The sequence below is a fragment of the Sinocyclocheilus rhinocerous genome, unplaced genomic scaffold, assembly GCF_001515625.1.
Source record: "Sinocyclocheilus rhinocerous isolate Xijiao unplaced genomic scaffold, SAMN03320098_v1.1 scaffold1112, whole genome shotgun sequence".
NCBI classification, from domain to species: Eukaryota; Metazoa; Chordata; class Actinopteri; order Cypriniformes; family Cyprinidae; genus Sinocyclocheilus; species Sinocyclocheilus rhinocerous.
In genome coordinates, this window is record NW_015657961.1 from 1,685,838 (window position 1) to 1,693,808 (window position 7,971).

General features: G+C 36.0%; 1 pseudogene; it reads right to left on the reverse strand.

Annotated features, from left to right (window-relative positions):
- Positions 1 to 796: 796 nt before the first annotated feature.
- LOC107721706 (MAP6 domain-containing protein 1-like) lies at positions 797 to 6,830 on the reverse strand (annotated as a pseudogene).
- Positions 6,831 to 7,971: the final 1,141 nt, after the last annotated feature.

Sequence of the window (7,971 nt, forward strand, 5' to 3'; positions counted from 1 at the left end):
TAAAGAATGTAATTTTTATTGAAACAGTTTGTCCTAAGGATTTTCCCCATTTATCTCTAAGCTGAATTTACAAAATACTTGCACAGCCCCCAATTCAGTAACAGTGAAAGATTCATAATATTTTAGTCTTTATATGGGTTTCATAAATGGCTAGCGGGGTCTGGAGCATGAAAATGGTGATTAGAAGCACCCGGCATCCTCAGGCAGACATTAACAGATCAATACTGGCAGACCAACATCACTATATACAAAATCATATAATTAACTAAGCTTGTACAGGATAAACACACCAAGATACCAGATTACATTTTGTTCGTTTTTAAACATGTTGCATATTCAGTCAATTCATAAAACTATTAGGAAACATGCAGATATTCATTCAGCTGGGACAGGGTAAGCTCAGCAGAAATTGAGGCCCGAAAACTTTCCCAGTCACACACTCTTTCTATCACTCTTAAATCTGAAGTGTATTACAAACACATCCTTCTAGTAGATGGTTGACATTTGAAGCATACATTCTCTTGCATAGATTTTACATTGTGTAAATTTCCAGCAAAAATTCCTCTGGTTCTGTAGTTTCCTCAGTGGAATGATTTAGAGAATTCCATTTGACTGATTTTGCTTTTCACAAGCTCTTGCACTGAACCCGTCTCTATTCATCCTCTGGTATTCTTCTCCTCTGACGATCCTAGTCTCTCAGAATTACTTCAGTTTCTCAATATTCAGGTGTCTCTCGACAATTCATTTTTAAAATAGTCTCCTCTTCTAGTGAAAGGCTGAATCAGACGTGAATGTGGCTCTTTATATGGGGAGCGTTGATGGATCATATGTTGAAGATCCTGGATTTGCTTTGAAAGACGGCAGATGGGTTTGGAGACAGCTTAGTCTTCTGCTCCTGTCTCAGAAAACATATTTCTGTTAAAATCATCAATGACTTTTGTCAAAAGTATTTTAAAATAAATATAAATGTATAAAATAAATGTACACACCAATCAAATTTGGGGTTGGTTAATTTTTTTTAATGTTTTTGCGAGTTTCTTATGTTCCCTAAGGCTGCATTTATTTGATTATAAATATGGTAAAAAAAACAAATATTGTGAAATATTATTTCAATTTTTCTGTTTGAATATATATTCAAATGTAATTTATTCCTAGATGGCAAAGCTGAATTTTAAGCATCATTCCTCCAGTCTTCAGTGTCACATGATCCTTCAGAAAATGCTGATTTACTGCTCAAGAAACATTTATTTTTTTATCAATGCTGAAAACAGTTGTGCTGCTTAATATGTTTGTGGGAGCTGTGAAACATTTTTTTTTCCCACCAGATTCTTTGATGAATAGAAAGTTCAAAAGAACAGTATTTATTTGAAATAGAAATCCATTCACAGTTCTCATCTAAAATGTAAGTTGAAAAAGAAGCATCAGGTCATGGACACTCTTGACGTCTTCTGTGAGACTTCAAACTTCAAAACCCCACTGAGACTTCAAAAAACCCACTGGAAACGGTATCCATTTAGCGTACTATTTTCAAATTACTATGATTTGGGATGTACTTATCCAAGTCTCATATTATAGTATATAATCTCCAGCCACTTTGCCTCCATCCGTCTTTGTTCTTTGTCTCTTTTTCTGTCTCTCTCTCTCTCTCTCAGACTGTCTCCTTCTCCTGGCTAGAAGACATCTAATCCTTACTGTAGGGGTAAAAAAAACAAGAGCTCGCTATTTGAGAAGCCAAGCGCTGGAGTGAAAATGAGATTTATCATCTACTAAATCTTTTTCTCTCACACTGTTTAGTGTTTCTAGAATAAGAACTTGACAGCCTCAGCCTCACTAACAGCAGAAGCAGACAGTGTTCATACCTCAGGTCTTCAGAATAGCATTCTAACATACTAAAGCTGGAAACGCTTTATAATATGCAAATTTGGCCTTGGAAACCGCCAAAACATCAAACATGAATGACTTATTTCTGAAATGACAAGTGGGTGTTACATTTTTTTTTAAAGCCTTTTGCTGAGTATTAGTATATACACTACCATTCAAAATTAGGAGTCAGTAATTGTTAATACTTATAATCAACAAAGGTGCATTAAATTGATCAAAAGTGACCGTAAAGATATTTATATTACAAGATATTTCTATTTAAAATAAATACTGTTCTTTTGAACTTTCTATTCATCAAAGAATCTGGTGAAAAAAAAATGTTTTGCAGCTTCCACAAACATATGAAGCAGCACACCTGTTTTCAGCATTGATAAAAATAAATGTTCCTTGAGCAGCAAAGTATATTGGATCATGTGACACTGAAGACTGGAGTAATGATGCTGAAAATTCAGCTTTGCATCACAGGAATAAATTACATTTTAAAATATATTAAAGGGGTCATATGATGCTGCTAAAAAGAACATTATTTTGTGTATTTGGTGTAATGAAATGTGTTTATGCAGTTTAAAGGTAAAAAAAAACATTATTTTCCACATAATTTTTTTTTTCTTCATTAAAACGATATATTGTATGGAATATCTTATGCAGTTTTTACAGTACAGTAATATTCCATTCTGGACATGGCCTCGTTGGTCTCTGTCTGTCATTTATCATAAGCTGCTGACCATCAGCAGGGACAGAGCACTGATGTATGGGAAACTGTCTGGGGAGCAACTTGAAAGCTTATATAAGATGTTGTAACTGTCATTTAAGATCACATTATAACTTATGAAACCCTGGGATTTATTCACTGCGAAACCTGTGCAGGTTTGATCTCTGTAATTGTGTTTCTCAGTCCTGCTCCTGGAACCCTGCTCATTTGGGATTGTCTTATCTAACACTGATCCAACTCATCAGTTCATCAGCAAAGTAATAATAATTTTAAAAAAGTTATAAAAATTTATGAAATTATTAATGAATTAATATTATTATTTTTTTAAATTTAATAGTAATACATTTTAATACAATACAGTTGGATATAATGCAACATTTACTTTAGGCCCACGGCCCTCAAACAAGTTTGATTTTTGAACTCTGCTCTAATAAATGATCTGAGCTGATTGAAGTTGTCTGTTGTTACTCTATAATTTCCAATAGCAAACAGTGTATGCTTATGTTTTCCTGGTTTCACTGAGCTTGTAATGAACTGATGAACTATACAAAAAAAAAGGTCAAATGAAAAAGACCACTTGAAGAATTAAGAACGATCAGCTGGTTTTATCTCTCAAACAAGTGTTTAAGAATAGTGGACAGTCAGTCTGTGTTTTACAGTTAAATTCAAAGCATCAGCTAGAGGGAGATCAGGAGGGCAGGATGGGTTATGTGTGAGTTAAACCTTTAGACGGCCAAAATAATGCCAGCTGGCTTAGTCACGCAAGTCTCCAGTGTACTAGACTCTATCCAGCACACTTACACTTACACACACACAAAATATAAACCCACAAAATCAGCCTCACAGATATAGACTGATGACTTGCGCTATGCCTACGTCATCCGCTGGAACGCCACTCTCTCGTGAATGCGTGTACGACAGTTATCGGAAGCTAGAGATTACAGTTTATAAAGTTTTATGGATATTTTTCTTTCACAAATGCATTGATTCACTTCAGAAGGCCTTTATTAACCCCCCAGAGCCGTGTGGAGAACTTTTTATGATGGATGGATGCACTTTTTTGGGCTTCAAAATCTCGACCCCCATTCACTGCCAGTATAAAGCTTGGAGGAGCCAGGACATTTTTTTAGTATAACTCCGATTGTATTCATCTGAAAGAAGAAAGTCATATACACCTAGGATGGCTGGAGGGTGAGCAAATCATGGGGTTATTTTCATTTTTGGGAGAACTATCGCTTTCATTTTTAATCATATTTCACAGTATTACAATTTTGACTACATTTTTTATTAAATAAATGCACCATTAGTGAGCATAGGAGACTTCTCTCGAACATTAACTAAATCTTACCAACCCAAAATTTTTGAATAACGTTTGTTTTTCTTCAGTGTTTATTTTCTCAGTCCTGCTCCTGGAACCCTGCTCATTTGGGATTGTCTTATCTAACACTGATCCAACTCATCAGTTCATCAGCAAAGTAATAATAATTTTAAAAAAGTTATAAAAATTTATGAAATTATTAATGAATTAATATTATTATTTTTTTAAATTTAATAGTAATACATTTTAATACAATACAGTTGGATATAATGCAACATTTACTTTAGGCCCACGGCCCTCAAACAAGTTTGATTTTTGAACTCTGCTCTAATAAATGATCTGAGCTGATTGAAGTTGTCTGTTGTTACTCTATAATTTCCAATAGCAAACAGTGTATGCTTATGTTTTCCTGGTTTCACTGAGCTTGTAATGAACTGATGAACTATACAAAAAAAAAGGTCAAATGAAAAAGACCACTTGAAGAATTAAGAACGATCAGCTGGTTTTATCTCTCAAACAAGTGTTTAAGAATAGTGGACAGTCAGTCTGTGTTTTACAGTTAAATTCAAAGCATCAGCTAGAGGGAGATCAGGAGGGCAGGATGGGTTATGTGTGAGTTAAACCTTTAGACGGCCAAAATAATGCCAGCTGGCTTAGTCACGCAAGTCTCCAGTGTACTAGACTCTATCCAGCACACTTACACTTACACACACACAAAATATAAACCCACAAAATCAGCCTCACAGATATAGACTGATGACTTGCGCTATGCCTACGTCATCCGCTGGAACGCCACTCTCTCGTGAATGCGTGTACGACAGTTATCGGAAGCTAGAGATTACAGTTTATAAAGTTTTATGGATATTTTTCTTTCACAAATGCATTGATTCACTTCAGAAGGCCTTTATTAACCCCCCAGAGCCGTGTGGAGAACTTTTTATGATGGATGGATGCACTTTTTTGGGCTTCAAAATCTCGACCCCCATTCACTGCCAGTATAAAGCTTGGAGGAGCCAGGACATTTTTTTAGTATAACTCCGATTGTATTCATCTGAAAGAAGAAAGTCATATACACCTAGGATGGCTGGAGGGTGAGCAAATCATGGGGTTATTTTCATTTTTGGGAGAACTATCGCTTTAAAAATAATTTAGTAGAAAAATAGTCCTTTTGATATGATTTGAATGAGAGCACATGCTTGCTTCTCCACTACATAGTATGCCAAAAGTTGCATGTTCAGCGTTATCAATTGTATCTGTTAAAAACCTTTTTATTCATAGAGCAGAGGTGCCGAAATTTTTTAATATGAAGGGCCAAAAATCAAACTTGCTTGAGGGTCATGGGCCAAAAGTAAAATGCATTATATCCAAACATATTATATTAAAATAAATTACATTGTAAACATTTTTAAACATACACACACACACATATATATATATATATATATATTTTTTTATTATTATTATTATTATTATAATTGATAAAAAAAAAATTGGGGGGGCATTTTTCAATGCAAAAATAAATAATAATAATAAAAATAAAAAAAATCAATGGTTGTCCCGCGGTCCCTGGTTTTGGCATCTTTGTTATAGCGGGATTTCAGACTTGTTCAATCATCATCAGAAAACACCAGACTAGTGGATCTATCTGACAAGTGGATCAGCACATAGGTTATGAAAAGAAAAGTTACAACTCAATAACAGAGGCATTTAAGCCTGACACCAGAGGCACAAATTTCTTGCCAATTCTGCCTCAGACTGCTGGCATTGTGTGTTTCAGCTGTCTGTTTCTCTCCTCACTGGTCAAGCATGAGGTTTGACATCATGCATGGGTTACCAAGAGAGTAATTAGGACTAAATGAATCCCAATTAGTGCATACTTCACTGACTGACGGGCAAAAGATTCAGCACCAGTTTCACAGTTAGTTTTGATTATTATTGAGAGGACAGGCGCAGACTAGATTGACGTAATGAGGCACAGGAGCGGGTCACTGATTTCATAACCTCAATGAATCAGCGCTAGTCGATACAGAGAGCACAACTTTTACCAGACCTAAAGCTTGCATTTGTCCCAGAAAGGGATCAGTGTTAAATAACCAGCGTGATTTAACTGCATATTACGCTTGATTTCACAGATTAACCTAAAAGGTTATGCAAATCAATATTTCTGCTTACCTATTCTGGGTTAAATACGACTTCAACTCTTCAATTGCCCAAAAAGTTCATCTAGCTAGAAAGGTAAACCCACTTCAAAAGGCTCAACATGAATAATTCATGCATATGCTTTCACTACTATGAAACGATCTCTGATCTGTCGTCTCACTCACCTCTGGTTTCATGCTTATCTCTGTCCTGTGTGAGTGTGCTCTCTCTGTCTGTGCGCGTGTGCTGGTCTCTGGTACGCCGGCGTCCATGTGTCTGTGTGAGTCCGGGCTGAAGGCGGCCTGGTAGCTGGTCTCCGGCGGGGGCTCGTCAGCACCTGTACCCAGGAAGGTGGGCCGCTCCCCGATGTCAGAGTAGTTCTGAATCGTTAGCGGAACCGACAAATCCGATTTATCGAACTGGTTCCAGAACCGAGCCAAGCAGCAGACTCTGCTGATGCACGGCCAAGCCATTGCTATGAAATAAACCAAACCAAACCAAAAAGAAAGAAAACACAGTAAAAACGCGATGAAGTGCTCGATTAGGCTACATGAAGGAATGTGAGCGCGTGTCCGTTCCTCTAGAACTGCGCGAGACGGCTCGGTGTCGGGACACTGTCATTGCACATTCATCTCACGTGATTTGCATTTAATGCAGAAAAAATAATAATCCATAAACATCCGAGTCGGTGACCCGCGTCCACCTCACGGCTGTTTCCCCGACAGAGCTCAACTTAATGCCCTAAAAATCCTCTTTTAATCAAAACCAAGTGCACTTCCTACCTAGACAGCATTTCTGGGCATCATAGGCGCTTACAGCTGACTCAGATGCTGTCTACACTAACTAAAACACCAAGGTACTACACTTTTTGACATATGCAATGGTAAAACTAAGGTATTTTCTGAAGTACCATGTAAACTTGTAGTCTACGTGAAATACTTGACGAATTTGACATTCACTAGGATATTCTGTACTCCATCTAAAACTATTTTTATGCATGATCAATTTAGAGACTATATCACTGTAAAATCCAATAGTTTACCTTACTTAGATTTAATTAGTTGTCTTTACTTAGTTGTTATACTTACTAGGTTTTATTAAGTTACAGCTACTTTCAAGGCAAATAAAACAATTTACTTACTGTTTTGAGTGACACTTACTTAAAATATTCAAGTAGACACAAAGGAACCAATGATATTAATAAACCAGTGAGAGGCAGCAGGAAGAAGAAGAAAAGAAAAAGAGTCTTAATAAACTTTTCACCCATTTCCTCCATGTCTGCAGTTATCTTGTTTTGAGTGACACTTACTTAAAATATTCAAGTAGCCACACAGGAACCAATGACATTAATAAACCAGTGAGAGGCAGCAGTGCATTAATATGTTGCTAATGTGCAACATAACAACAGAAGAAGAAGAAAAGAAAAATCGTCTTAACAGACTTTTCACAAATTTCCTCAATGTCTGCAGTTATCTTTCACTAGTTGCATTCACTCGTTTCCCAAAGTCATCTTGAATGTTGAATTCTCAATACAACTGAAATATTTGAGAGAACATCACATAAGCTAACTTCATAAATTGATGTTGATTTTCTTAAAATGTGTTTTTTTTATGCACCATTATAGTGATTAGCGTTCCCTTTGGTTGGGCACTTTGAACTTGGTTTACGTTCGTTACTATACCTTCCTGTTAATGCAGCAATGCATCATGAAGTCAGAGTTATTTGATTTCAAAGAAAGAAAAGTAATAAATAGCTTGCTTTTAGAAAATGAGTTATTTTCTAATTAAAGCATTAGTGCTTTTATTGTGTGTGTTTATTAATGAACTTTATCAAGTTTTTTCATAAATATCTTGAGATTATTTTAATCGGGTTTATGTAATCTTTAAATAGTGTGTGGTAATATGCTGAAGTCACACACAGA